Here is a 14,857-nt window from a genome sequence, read left to right on the forward strand (position 1 = left end):
AATAAACTTGGTTTTTTTTAATCATAATCACAGCACCATTTATATATAGTAATGATAGGAACAGGAGGCAGGAGGGCAGGGTCCGTGGTGAGTGCTCCACCTTCAAGCCCAGACCAAGGCCCTAAATGAGAATAGGCATTCCTGTTTTCACATCCAAATGTTGCCTTTCAGCCTGCCATGCCCCCTATCATCCTGTGCCCATACAAACCCCACATCCCAGACTCCACACACAGAAGAGTGGCAGAGGAGGAAGTCAAGAGTTCAGCTGGGGGCAGTTGGAGAGGAGATTGTCTGCGGAATGGCCAAACTCCAGGGGAAGATCACCTTCCCACTCCATTCCATCTTCAGTTCCCCATCCTGCTGAAAGCCACCTCCATAATAAAAATTCTGCATTCACCATCATTCAAGTCCACATGACCTGATTTTCCTAGACACCAGGCAATTTGGGATGCACTGGATGCAGGAACCCAAAAAGGCTGTCACAATGACTCTTCACTGAGCTGTTTAATACCTAAGCCATCCCCAGACAGGAGGTCTAAAAGAGCATTATAACAGCCCTAGACACTGCCGCGGAGCTGGAGCCCAAAAGCACTCGCCTTGGCTCCTGTACTTGCTCACCTGCATGTTCCCCGCTCCTGTAAGGGGTTTGAGCAAACCAGCCACATCCCTGTCCCAAGTACCTCGAAGGGGTCCAGGGAACTCTCCCATTTCAGTAGCACATAAATGTTTTATGTGTGTGTACATGCATGTGTAGGGAGGCATTAAAAAATCTGTCTATAAACTATGCCTGGTGGGCATAGCACTGATGGAGTAGTCTCCTGGCAGTCATTCCCTAACTTGCTGGGGAGCCAAGGCCACTGTGGGGGACCACCAGTGCTTTGAAGAGGTAGACCCAGGTCTGAAGATATATTAAGCTTCTCTGAGCCTATTTTCTCAACTGTAAAGTGGGAATCAAAGAGTCCCACGGCAAGATGGTTGGGACGCTCAGGGGCACTGATGGCTGTGCTACAATGGAGCTCTTGGTGGGCGATGCCATCCCAAGTGCAGGGCACACATTCGTGCATCCAATCTGTACAACAATCCTATCATGATCCCCACTTCAAAGGTGAAGTACGTAGGTACCACAATCAATCTCAGAGCTGGAATTCAAGCCCAGGCAATTTGGCTGCAGAGTTCCTTACTAATAACAGCTCACTGCAGGCACTTGCAGCCCCACTGGACTGGGCCGTCCCAAGACCAGAACACAGCAGAGTCTTGTCCCTGTCCCACTACTCCAGACAGAGGCCCTCCTATGGGGAAAACCCTCCTAGGTTCCAGGTCAGGGCCCCAAAAGCCAGCCCTCCTGTATAGCAGAATGCACAGGAAATGGGGAGCAGGGCTTTGCAGCCTTTGTGGGGACTGGTAATTTGCCAACTCTACCCCAAGGAGAGAACTCCCCTCTCCTACCTGGTACCCGCAGTAGCTCCCAATGGACTGAGTTTGTCTCAATCTCCACCAATCACACCGCTAACATGAGGTTTTTGGAGGGTGGTGACTGAAGGAGGTTTCTCTCCCTACCCACCTCTTTACTTACTAGTAAGAGCTCACATTATGTTAAACTATTTCTAAATTTTGTGAATCTGCAAGTTCCTAACAGAGGTAGCAGAGAGAAAAGCATGGGTCCAAAATAGCAATTCTGGATATGAGTTTATACCCAGAAAACTTCAAGGAAGGTTGACTTGTCTGAGCTTTAAGAGGGGGCAATGAACCAGCCCCAACCCCCACACATCACAACTTCAGACTCACTTTTGTAAGACTAAGAAGAAAAGAAATAAGCCCAAAAGGAAATAAAAGAAGCATTAAAGAAAATAACAAAGGATAAGACTGGAATTGATTATACCAACCTTTCACTTAGTCTTCATAAAAGGATTCATACTGTGTGGCACTGCAGTGATCCAATCACATTCACTTTCTTCCCATGACTTATAGGTGGTCAGGAGTACCCTCTGGCCCACTGGAAGGCCCTGCTTTTGTGGGACTCTCAGGCAAGGCCCGGCTCTGGGCCCCAACAAGCAGCTCCAGGTCTGAGAAGCAGAAGAAACTTGAAGGGAGAGGACAAGCAGCCCCTGCCCTGTCCAACCTTGAATAAAGCTTAGGTCAAGGGCCGCTAAGGAATCGTGTCTCGTGTTGTTGCCAAGAATCCAGTCTTGAAATAAATCAGCCCTCTCAGTGCATGCCATGCCATGTCATACCATGCACCCAAGTCTACGGCAGCTGAGCAGGGATTTCTTAGGGAAATGAAATGGGAAGCTCCAAATGACATAGGGGAGTTAAGAGCATACACCTCTGGGCTTGGGAGTAACTACCAGCTTGGCTGAGAAGTTCTAAGGAAGGCCTGGGGCTTCCATCCAGCCCCTGCCAGAGCCTTCACCACATATACAACCAACAGCTCAGCCAGTTGCCAAGGCAACAGCAACCTAGACATGTTTAGGCATCTGCAGAAACCGGGGCAAAGCACAATTTCCAAACTTGTGATAAAAATGCAGTCCCCGAAGCATCAAGCAAAGCATTAACCCTAAAATTCTGTTTGACTGACAGAAGAAGCAGGGCTAGTAGGGGAAGCAGGAAGCTGGGAAGCCCCTGGCAGAGCCAGTGCAGTTAGAAGTGTGGAGTTAGGAGTGTGGGCACAAAAACCTGCCTGTGCTTAGGAAGCCAAACATGTATATGCTGTGCTGTCTGTGGCTGTTTCTTCTCATTTCTACCTTCAGGTGTAGTCCAGTCTCTTCGTTTTGTTGTGAACTTCAGCTTTTCCTACCTGGGATAAGAGGAACCAAGAGGAGCAAGCTTCTGTCCACGGTGAGGCCAGAGAACTAAAAGGGAAACAGCCCCTTGTGGGAGAGGGTAGACATGGTGGAGGCACCGTAGAAATCCAAGGGAGGAGACCCCGGGGTGAGCACTGAGGTCAGCTGGCCCAGCCATTGCTCCCCATTGGATCCCCTCTCTGCCCCTGCTAAGCACCTGTCTTTTGCAGACCCTGGCAAATGAGCCACCAGGAAAACAGGACTCTGCTCAGTCTGAGAGTGAATACCTAAGGGACAATGGAGGGTAGGAAAGTTAGTCCACGGGGAGGGGACATGGTGACAAGTTCCACAGTAGACCAGAACAGAAAAGCAAACAAGCAAACAAGGCAAGCAAGCACCAGTGCTATAAACTTCCCTCCATGTTCCCACTTGAGATGCTTGTCTCTGGAGATGAACAGAGCCAGGAACGTCCATGAGAATGACATCTAGAAGCTAGAGACGAACTCCAAAGGACCACATGACCCCCAGGCTGTCTGGCAGAAAGAACCCTGCAGAGTCTTTCCTATATGCATCCCCTAAGTGAGGAAAAGAAAGCTAGAGAAGGTTTGTGAGATGCCTACCTTGACTGCTGAGCTGATAGAAGAATGCAACCCCAAGCACTCACGACCTTGGGAATTTGGAACATTAGCTCCAGGGATTAATAATAAAGTAGTAAGGATTTTCTAAAACATTGTGTCTTGCTCATGAAAGTAAAGCAGCTAATTCAAGTAAAATGATATCCAGATACTTAGGAAGGAAATGTGACTCATTTAAGAAACCCTCACAGAACTTTCTTATCTCACAGATGCTTAGAAGTTCTAAAGGCCAAGGCAAGCACCTTAAAGAGAAAGAATCCCATTTTTTTCACCCAAAAATATCAGAAAAATAAGCAAGACAGGCTTCCAAAACACTCTTAAGGTGTTCATGCCCTTTAATAGAAGATTTCTATTCCCGGGAATTTATTCCCAGGAACTAATAATTGCATATATGAAAAAAGAAAGATGAAATTATAAACTGCAAATTCATCTACATTAGCAAAAAAGTGGAAATAACCTAAAATGTCCAGCACTAGGGAATGTTTTAATCTCATTACATCAATAGGATAATACAACCATTAATAATCTTTTTAAAGACGACAGTAAAAAATGGAAAATACTTCAGAGAAAACAATTTTTTTTTTTTTATGCAGAGTCTCACTCTGTAGTCCAAGCTGGAATGCAGTAGTGCAGTCTTGGCTCACCACAACCTCCGCCTCCTGGGTTCAAGTGATTCTCCCGCCTCAGCCTCCCGAGTAGATGGGATTACAGGCGCAGGCCACCAAGCCCGACTAATTTTTGTACTTTTAGTAGAGATGGGGTTTCACATATTGCTCAGGCTGGTCTCGAGTTCCTGACTTCGTGATCTACCCGCTTTGGCCTCCCAAAGTGTTGGGATTACAGGTGTGAGCCACCACGCCCAGCCAAGAAAATATTTAAGTGAATCTGAATAATACAATTGTAACAATGTCAGTTATTGAAAAGAAAACAGTGAGGTCAGTTCAAGCTTCAAATCTCTCCCATCTACAAACTGGTTGGCCTTGGACTAGGCACCTGATTTCACTACCTAGAGCTTCCTCACCTTCAAGCAACCTTGAAGTATTGCCTTGAGGAAGGACAGAGACAACATACCTCTCTTGCCTCTTCTGAAGCTTGGTACAAAGTCGGCAGGGAATAGGTTACTTGATCAAGATAGATAAAAACCACTTCGTCGGCCAGGTGCGGTGGCTCATACCTGTAATCCCGGCACTATGGGAGGCCAAGGTGGGTGGGCCATCTGAGGTCAGGAGTTCAAGACCAGCCTGACCAACATGGAGAAACCCTGTCTCTACTAAAAACACAAAATTAGCTGGGTGTGGTGGCACATGCCTGTAATCCCAGCTACTCAGGAGGCTGAGGCAGGAGAATCGCTTGAACCCAAGAGGCAGAGGTTTCAGTGAGCTGAGATCATGCCACTGCACTCCAGCCTGGGCAAAAAAAAAAAACAACAACAAAAAACTCCATCTCAAAAAAAGAAATTTTTTTAAAAAAAACCAAGAACACTTAATGTGTGGAAGGTAAACTACAAAGAGAGTTCTTTATCCAGAACATTGTTTTCTATGTTGAACCTTCAATTTTTAAAAGATTTAAAGAAAGCAAAAAAGAAATCATTTGACATAAAAGTTATGATTATCACAACCATAAAAACAAGCATCTGCTCTAATACACCTGAGCAAATGCTCTTATTTGGTATCATAATGTTGACAAGATGTGAAGACCTTTGGCAATTATACAAAGTGCCGTGCTCTACAGAAATGCAACTTCTTCTCCCTTGTCTACCTGCTCTTCAACAGCATCCGATGCCTTTTAGAATTCATCTGCCCCAGGCGAGGCAACAGCACTCCTAAGCCAGGGCCTCTGGAACCTTCCTCCTGTCCCTCGTGGAATGCATTACGGAGTGGGTGCACCAGCGAGTCACCCACAGCCTTGACTGCACACCAGCCACTCTCCCTTTTCTGCCCTTATCTTCCTGCTGTTAAATGACTGCCAACTTTCATATTATCTTAAGCAAGTTAGTTACAGCCATAGATCCTGTCTTAAGCAAAAGACACACATAATCTGCCTCATGTCCATGTTTCTCAGAGGTGGGGGAGAAACACTGATTATCTTTTATCAACATTCACATCTGAGAGTTAGCAACTCAGAACTTACTCATTCCAGCCAGCCAGAGGAGGTAAAATGAGCGTGGGCTTCTGTAGGCAGAGCACCAGCTCTGATGGTGACCCTCTGAAGGCCACTTAATCTCTCTGAGCTTCAGTTGATATGTGCGTAGTGGAGAGAACACAATCTTGTTGCAAGAATTAAATGGGCAGGAAGTAAAGCTTCTTGAAGGATCCCTCAGAAAACTTCAGAACATGGGGGCCTGTGCAGACAGTGGGCCTCTCATTACTGACTCCACACCCCCCATGCATATCCTCCTCCTTGGTGGCACATGCCCAGACTCCTTATCTGATGATACATTTGTAGGAGCAAAGGTCACAATTGCTTAATTAAAGCATCACCATGTGTGAGCTAAGCGGCGAGCAGGCAGCCCAGCTCCAGCCAGTCAGCCAGCTACAGAACCCACTAATAGCGGGCTTGGAGGTCTGCACAGGGAGCACTGCCTGCTCTGTGGTTCCTCTGAAGACCACAATTCACAATCATGGCACACTCAGTTGGCGACAACATAATTTAATATAATGAAAGACAAATGCAGTTTAAAATATGAAAATGTTCACAAACTACAGTTTGGGTATCACTTTATAGTAATAAGATTTCATTTTATTCAATAGGAAACTTCAAAATACTAGCCACGGTTGATTCTATAAAGACCACCCTGCAGGTCCAGACAGAGGACCCATCATAGGCGTCCTGGGAGCTCTGGGCTTGGGCTGAGAGGAGCATGTGGGGTCCTGGCTGGTGGCCTCAGGCAAAACCACTGACCCTTTCACCTCTCCCTCTCTTTCCCCTCTGAACAATGAAGAAGGTAGCAAATTAACAAGGCTGTTCTGAAAACAAAATGAGGGCTATGGAAAGCTTCTTGGTAAACTGCAAATGCCTCGACAACCAAGCTATTTTTATTTATACTTATTTTAATTACAAAGTGATTACTTAAACATTAATATAAAAGTAAAAGGGCAGTGATACAGTTTGGAAGACAAGGAGAAACTTTCCATAATTCTAAAACCTTAACTATCATTGCTACATGTTATCCGAACACAATTTCACACAGGAGAGCAGTGCTTATAGCTTTATCATCTGCTTTCTACTTCTCATCACCTAGGGGTAAGCCATCACCACCAGTACCCTCTTCCAATCCTGAGTCACTAGGTATAGTCAAGCAGCATCCCTTCAGCCCAGGGTCAGGCTTTCTATAACCCATCACATCAAACTCAGGCAGAGAATCACTAACCTAGAAGACAGCAAGGCCTCTGCATGGCAGGGCTGCCCTCAAACCCCAGGGAGGAGGCCAGCCACGGTGGCTCATGCCTGTAATCCCAGCACTTTGGAGGTCTAAGGCAGGTGGAACACGAGATCAGGAGTTCAAGACCAGCTTGGCCAAGATGGTGAAACCCCATCTCTACTAAAAATACAAAAATTAGCCGGGTATGGTGACAGGCGTGTGTTATCCCAGCTACTCTGGAGGCTGAGGCAGATAACTGCTTGAATCCAGGAGGCGCAGGTTGCAGTGAGCCGAGTCGCACCACTGTACTCCAGTCTGGGAGAGAGTGAGACTCCATCTCAAAAAAGAAAAAAACAAACAAACAAACAAACAAACAAACAAACAAAACCCAGGGAGGATGACCATCATCAGGCCCTCACCCCAACAAATGGGCCATATGCCAACAGCAGCTTACAAAAGGCGGTGAGAAGAAAGAAGGCAGGCCCTGTAAGCGCCAGAATATGAGGGTAGTCTATGCGCAGGAGGCCTCACCCACACCAATGACACACAACTGCATCCCCATGACCCCGAGTCACCAAGGAAAGGTCCAGAAAGTTTGAGAGGGGGGAGTTTTTTTCTTTTTCTTTTGTGGACAAAGAGGTCATGAACATTGTGAGGTTTGGGGAGGATTTTTAAATAGAACTGGATAAAATCACTTTGGGCACTTTAAAGGTATAATTTGCTTAATTAGCAAATTCCCTTAAGTAGACACTGCACTGTGTGATAGCAGAGTGACTGATGCAGCACTGTGGACCAGGCACACATGCTGAGCTCCTGGGCTCCATCACCTCATGCTGCCCTGCCAAAATCCAATGAGGAAGGGCCGTCAGAATCCTGGCACAAAAGACTGAGGTATGGATCCCCCAAAATTCCTATGCTGAAATTCTACCCCTCAAGCTGATGGCATTAGCAAGTAGGGCCTTTGGAAGCTCATTAGGCAGGGCCCTCATGAATGGGACTAGTATCCTCACAATTTTTTCCTAAAGTTTTTGTTGAGACAGGGTCTCACTATGTTACCCAGCCTGGCTTCAAATTCCTAGCATCAAGTGATCTTCCTGCCTCAGCCTCCCAAAATGTTGGGATTACAGGCATGAGGCCTTTATAAAAAGTATCTGAGAGCTCTCTCACCTTCTTTCATGCCATATGAGGCTATAAGAAGTCAGCAATCCACAACATGAAAAAGGACCCTCGACCCTCCTCAGAACCCAACCATGCTGGTACCCTGACCTCAGACTTGCAGCTTACAGAACTGTAACAAAGAAATTTCTGTTGTTTACAAGCCATGGCATCTTTGTTACAGCAGCCCCAACTGACTAAGACACCCAGTTTTGGAGATGCTGAAGCATTTGGCCAAAAGCCACACAGTCGCCTAGTGGTGGAATTCGAACACACACCCAAGGGCTGTCTGAGTCTAAAACCATGTTTCTTTCTTTTTTTTTAAAGATAGGGTTTCACCATATTGGTCAGGCTGGTCTCGAACTCCTGACCTCAGGTGATACGCTGACCTCAGCCTCCCAAAGTACTGGGATTACAGGCTTGAGCCACCGCGCCTGGCCAAAACCATGTTTCTAACCTCCAATACCTTATTGCAAAATTACCTTTCTTCTGCAGGAACTACAGTGAAAGTGACATACTAAGCTCAATGATCTGTAAGCACAAGCATACACCATATGGAAAGAGAAGCAACCTAGCACAGTGGCTCACGCCGGAGATCCCAGCACTCTGGGAGGCTGAGGCAGGCGGGCCATGTGAGGTCAGAAGTTTGAGACCAGCCTGGCCAACATGATAAACCTCATCTCTACCAAAAATACAAAAGTTAGGCAGGCATGACGGTGCATGTCTATAATCCCCGCTACTTGGGAGACTGAGGGAGGAGAATAGCAGGAACCCAGGAGGTGGAGGCTACAGTGACCCGAGATCACTCCACTGCACTCCAGCCTGGTCGACAAGAGCAAAACTCTGTCTCAAAAAAGAAAAAAGAAAGAGAAGCAGAACCCACATAGCTGCTTCATTCCCAACCAAGCACGTAAATGCGGGTTAAGAGAATGAGTCAAGACTGGGGCCATTCCACGCTAAAAGCCCCTCTCATTAGAGAGCTGAGCCACTGCTTCCTAGGAACACAGATGGCAATCCCTGAGCTTCCCAAGGACAGAGGTGACCTTTGTGAAATAGAGTCACCTGAATCACCCCTCCCCCATCTGCATCCCTGACTTCTCAGCTGACATCCTGCTTCTCTGAAGATCTTCATCCTCCTGTTTTAAATACCCAGAAACAGCTCCCCAGTGAACTGTCCTCCAGAATACAAGGCAAGTCACAACCTGAAGCTTCCCTGCCCCTCTCATTCCCTCTCTCCCCCACCCCTTCCCGCTGTTTTTTTTTTTTTTTTTTTTTTTTTGAGACGGAGTCTTGCTCTGTCACCCAGGCTGGAGTTCAGTGGCACTATCTTAGCTCACTGCAACCTCCGCCTCTCCACAGCTCTGCCCAGCATGGTCCTTACCATCAACCCAACTGGAGGGCACCTGTGGCTCTGGCAAAATCCCTCCAAAGTCACCTCCCTGAAAGTCAGCTCTCTGCAGTGTCCTGAGGGCAGTCAGACTTGCCCTCCTCTGTCCTCCTGTACTTTGTACACACTCCTATCTGGTACTGCCACAATGAATCGAGGTAAGTTTCTAGGCCTGCTGTCTACACTGAGCTGCCTTTACAGAGCAGCCATCATCTTTATCTCAGGATTCCAGGGCTGCAGTGGCCAGGACCACCCCCTTTGACTCACCTTGCCTGCTGCCTTCCACCCACAGATGCTCCCTCCACGGGAGCCACTGAGATATCCTCCAAACACTCTCAGTCCAGGGAGTGAAATGAAAATATAAAGCAGGTACTTCCAAGGGCAGCTTAACAGAGTGCCCCAGCTGGCTGCAATAACAGTCACAGCACACGTGACATAATGGGAAGACAGGTGGAGTTCTCCACACACACTCCACACTGAGTGACGCCTGCTGTGTGCAGTACTATCAGCTTCCATGTCTGAGAATTCAAAACATCTTTCAGAAATAGATCAGACGTATTCTTTAAAAATACTTTTTTAATCTTTATTATGATTATTTTCATCAGAAATAAGTCACATAACATCTGTGAGGCTCTAAAGTTAAGTGTTCTTTTTCTTTTTGTTTTTCTTTTTCGAGACAGAGTCTTGCTCTGTCACCCAGGCTGGAGTGCAGTGGCACAATCTCACCTCACTGTGACCTCCGCCTCCTGAGTTCAAGCCATTCTCCTGCCTCAGCCTCCCCAGTATCTGGGATTACAGGCGCACACCACCATGTCCAGCTAATCTGTGTAATTTTAGTAAAGACAGGGTTTCACCATATTGGTCAAGCTGGTCTCAGACTCCTGACCTCGTGATCTGCCTGCCTTGGCCTCCCAAAGTGCTGGGATAATAGGCGTGAGCCACCACACCCAGCCTAAGTTCAGTGTTCTTTTACATACAGAAGCTCTTTATATAGCTGAGAATATGTACTCTTTCAATAAAATGACAAAATTAGTTCATAAAATGTTAGGAGTCTGGTCAGAAGGCCACAAGAAGCCACTGTTGGACAGTCCTGGCCACCAGCACAATCCACACCCAACTTTCAAACCCACCCAGCAGCTCTGGGCCCAGGGAGGGGCCTCCTAGACTGCAGAGAGCATCTCATCTGTGAGGACATATTTGGATAGGACAAGTCAGACATTTGGAATTTTTACTTAACATTTATTTCACAACTTTCTCAACTGCTAAGCAACTGAGAAGTAGTCATCTTAATGTACTCTTTCATCAATAAGCGTTAAATAAGTCTGCTCAAAACACTCAAGCCCTACAAACTGCCCCTATGAAAAATGTGGCAACAACAACAAAAAAAAAAAGACGTAGCAAGAAAAAATAACAGAAACAAAGTAAGTAGCCTTTTCACAGTCATACAGAAAGGTGTTTAGTGATCCAAATTCAGAGAGAAAAACAGTCCTTTCAGCAGATGAACAAATAGTTCCCTCTGTGAGTGACACATTCTGGGGATATTTGAACTGCCAAACATAACTCATAATGACAACCACCAAGGAAGCAAAGCCTAATGGAAAAGCCCCAGGATGGCAACCAGGAGCCCCAGTTCCAGTCCCAGGACAGCCTCTGGCTGTGTGCTCTATCAACGTGCCGGCCAAGCCTGGCCACTTTCTTCATCACAGGAAGGAACATCTATTGCCACCCGTACCACTCAGAAATGTTTTGAGCACAAAAAAAAAAAAAACCATGAGAGGTGAAAGTACTCTGGAATGTGCATCTTCTATAAATACAAGTCATCATTATTGCTAGCTCAAAGATGACCGGAAAAATAGGATTACACAATATCACAGGTGAGAGGGAGCTTAGAGATGGAATGATCCAGTTCTTAATCTGGGTCCAGGTCTATGAAGCTGTCCACATATGTGCTCCCTGGGAAGAGCTCACAGCTGTTAACAGATTTGCAAAAGGTAAAGATCCTCTAAGTGCCTCATTTGATACATATGAAAACTGAGACCCTGAGGTCTGCGTTAGTCCCAGACCTCAGGGTTAGTCAGGGAGAGGCTGGACAAGAGCCCAAGGCTCCTAGTCTCCATCCATGCTCCTCTCCCTCCATCATCCCATATTCTTGGGAGGAAAAATCATCATTTAAATTTTATCTGGCCACAGAGTATGTTCTATAAACCACCACACATGCAGTTTCTAAAGACACAGCCAAGTCCCTATCCTTGTTTATCATTTTTAAGGCTTCCTGTGAGGTCTGGAAATTGAGACACCATTTTGTTATTTCTATATTCTCATCTCTGTCTAGTTCAGTGCCTCAAGTCAAGAAACATGCAAATGATTTTTTAAGATTAAAAATAGGCCAGGTGTGGTGGCTCATACCTGTAATCCTAGCACGTTGTATACCGAGATGGGAGGATCACTTGAGACCAGGAGGTTGAAACCAGCCTGGCCAACATGGAGAAACCCCAGCTCTATTTTTAAAAATAAAATAATTATTTTAAAAACTGAAGGCCAGGGTGGTGGCTCACGCCTGTAATCCAAGCACTTTGGGAGGCCAAGGTAGGCGAATCACGAGGTCAGGAATTCGAGACCAGCCTGGCCAACATGGTGAAACGCCGCCTCTACTAAAAATACAAAAAATTAGCTGGGTGTAGTGGCGGGTGCCTATAATCCCAGCTACTCAGGAGGCTGACGCAGGAGAATGGCCTCAACCCAGGAGGTGGAGGTTGTAGTGATCGTGCCACTACACTCCAGCCTGAGCAACAGAGTTGAAACTCCATCTCGAAAAGAAATTAAAAATAAAAAGGCCTTATTCTAGGAAACAAGAAAGACTCTATGATGCTTTGTTACGTTTTATTAAGCAAAGAGATGAACATGCAATCATGGGAATAAACACAATTCAATAGGTCATTTATGGAAAGGTGGTTTTTGTTTATGTATGTGTGTTTTTCATCAAAATATCAAAACTTGTGATCTCTGGTGGCCACTGTCCCTCAAGCAGTTACCTCTGGAACTGCAGAGATACCAAAAAATGTTGCATTGTGCAGAATACTTTGAGAATTCTCTGAAGTCTGGCTCCAGCCCACAGATAGAGCATACTCATCTGAATACTAAAATTCTGTAGAAATTCCTACAAAACTACCCCAAGAACCATCACTGGGACACATCTGGAGTCTGTCTGGAGCAGGGACAAATGGTACTTTCTGGTATGTGAGGGATCAGTGCCATGGCCATAAAGAAAGACTCTACCTGAGGAATGCAAACTGACTTCGTAACTAAGGCATTGCTGCACTGCCCTCAGGTATGCAACTACCATTCCAAACAATCTAACTGGGAAAAAACTGAGCCAGCACTATCACTCAGGTGAATGTGGTCATTAACCGCATAATCTACAAGGTGGCCTCCAAAAAGCTGCCATTACAATCTGATGGCAGGTAAGGCAGGCCTGAGTCAGCTGGGAGGTTCAGATGAAGGTGGCCAGAGAGCATCTGGTAAATGCCACTGCCATCTCTAAACACAAGATGTCATTACTATTATTAAAGAAACCTTCCACCACATCCTGGAATCATCCACTGATAACCCTTCAGAATCAGTAAGCCTGAGCATGACACCCTTAACACAGCATGGACTTTGAAGGGATAGAGAAGAAACAGAAGGCAAGGACACTTGGGAGGCCTAGGCAGGCAGATCACTTGAGGTCAGGAGTTCCAGATCAGCCTGGCCAACATGGTGAAACCCCATCTCTATTAAAGATATAAAAACTAGACGGGCAAAGTAGCAGGCGCCTGTAATCCCAGCTACTCGGGAGGCTGAGGCAGAAGAATTGTTTGAACCCAGGAGTCAAAGGCTGTCTCAAAAAAAAGGGCAAGGACAAATGACCCTCTGTTCCCACCCCAGAAATGTCTGGCCATCAGAGATGTGGACTGGGTAAGCAGGATTAGGGGAAAGCCAATGTTATCTCCCTGTGGAAGGCTATGTTGGAAACTCAGATACTGTTTTGTTTTGTTTAATACATGCATACTTTTAGATTACTTATTTATAGATGGAGTCTCGCTGTTGCCCAGCCCTGGAGTACAGTGGCACGATCTCGGCTCACTGCAACCTCCACCTCCCGGGTTCAAGCTATTCTCATGCCACAGCTTCCGAAGTACCTGGGACTACAGGTGTGTGCCACCATGCCTGACTGATTTTTGTATTTTTAGTAGAGACAAGATTTCACCATGTTGGCCAGGCTGATCTCTAGGTTCTGACCTCAGGTGATCTGCCCTTCTTGGCCTTCCAAAGTGCTGGGATTACAGGCGTGAGCCACCGCGCCCAGACTAAATTATTTAAATATCACATCACAACTTCATATACATTTGAGATTAAAAGTAATAAAGTTCCAAGTCCCAAAGCAGCAAGAGCTAAGGATACCATTTCCATCAAATGATTTGTTATTCTTCTCCCAAAAAGAGGATAAAGAGAGCAGACTAATCACTCATCTACTTCCCTGTGTTATGTTACTTTCCCAAGTAATAAATATCATCGGCCTAATGGCCACTTTCTTTAAAGCTTCAAGACTATTGTCGAAAGAAAAACACACCACAGAAAGGTTTTTGATGTAGTGGCCTCACATCTCAACCAATATAACCTCACCGAGGAGGCTGCCAAATTCTACAATGAAGTTTAAGTGCACACAAGTGAAAGTTTTCCAGGTGAATCAAGAGAAAGCCAAGCTGCACTGGCACGCATCCAATATCGCTATGAGGAGGCTGCATGCAGGCAGGCTCATGAATCAGGTGGAATGAGAGCATTTGGGGCAAGAACAGGAGGGCTGGCATTCAACACTGCCCACCTGGTCTGTGCCCTTGCCCTGGGCTCCAATCTGGCAATCCCAGCAGGTTTACAACAAAACTTCAGCACACCGGAATAAGTGCAGAGGGAGGCACAGAAAAGGAAGAAAGGAAAGTGTGAGCTCACCATCTGCAGCTGAGGGTCAAATTCTTTGAGCTGGTCTCTTGATTGTCATCAAGACAGGCAGGCAGCATTTGGTAAACTGTGTGCCAAGTAGCCCTGGAGACTCTGAGCAGCCTACCCTCTTCACCACAACAACCCGGGACAGGCGGGGGGTAAAAAGAGAAGACAGGACCCAGGAATGGTGCACATATCCCGGCCAAAGGCCACCTTTCCTCAGGCACCCAAGCCGAGAGTGGCATCCAGGGCCTGTTACACCTCAAAGGCTGTGTGGAGCCCCAAGGCAATAGCATAGCTTGCCACCCTGACCAACCAACTCCTTCTGAAAAGAAAATCGACTTTCTCTGATGGAGCCGAAATCCAATGAGTCAATGAAATTCAACAGCAGCAGGAATCACTACCTCTCCAGTCAAGAACTTCTCAGGATGCCTGGCCAGGCTTGAAAGCCCTAGAGGAGGAAGGGAGTTCAGATTTCTGAGTCAATGAGTTTGGGGAAACTCCGAGGACGGTCACAAGGGCAAACCGTGGCCCCAGCCCTACCAAGGGCAAACCGTGGCCC

General features: G+C 46.4%; 1 protein-coding gene and 1 long non-coding RNA gene across 2 annotated transcripts in view; one reads left to right on the forward strand and one right to left on the reverse strand.

Moving 5' to 3' along the window:
• The window catches only part of PACSIN2 (protein kinase C and casein kinase substrate in neurons 2), a 130,739-nt gene that overhangs the window by 115,005 nt on the left and 877 nt on the right, over window positions 1-14,857 (reverse strand). The window lies entirely within an intron of this gene.
• LOC116538849 lies at window positions 799-11,365 on the forward strand. The gene is made up of 3 exons (XR_004263804.1): window positions 799-886; window positions 4,925-4,927; window positions 11,355-11,365. It is a non-coding gene; the product is annotated as an uncharacterized LOC116538849 (long non-coding RNA).

This window comes from Sapajus apella, unplaced genomic scaffold, assembly GCF_009761245.1.
Source record: "Sapajus apella isolate SASKATOON/1434 unplaced genomic scaffold, GSC_monkey_1.0 scaffold123, whole genome shotgun sequence".
Lineage (NCBI taxonomy): Eukaryota > Metazoa > Chordata > Mammalia > Primates > Cebidae > Sapajus > Sapajus apella.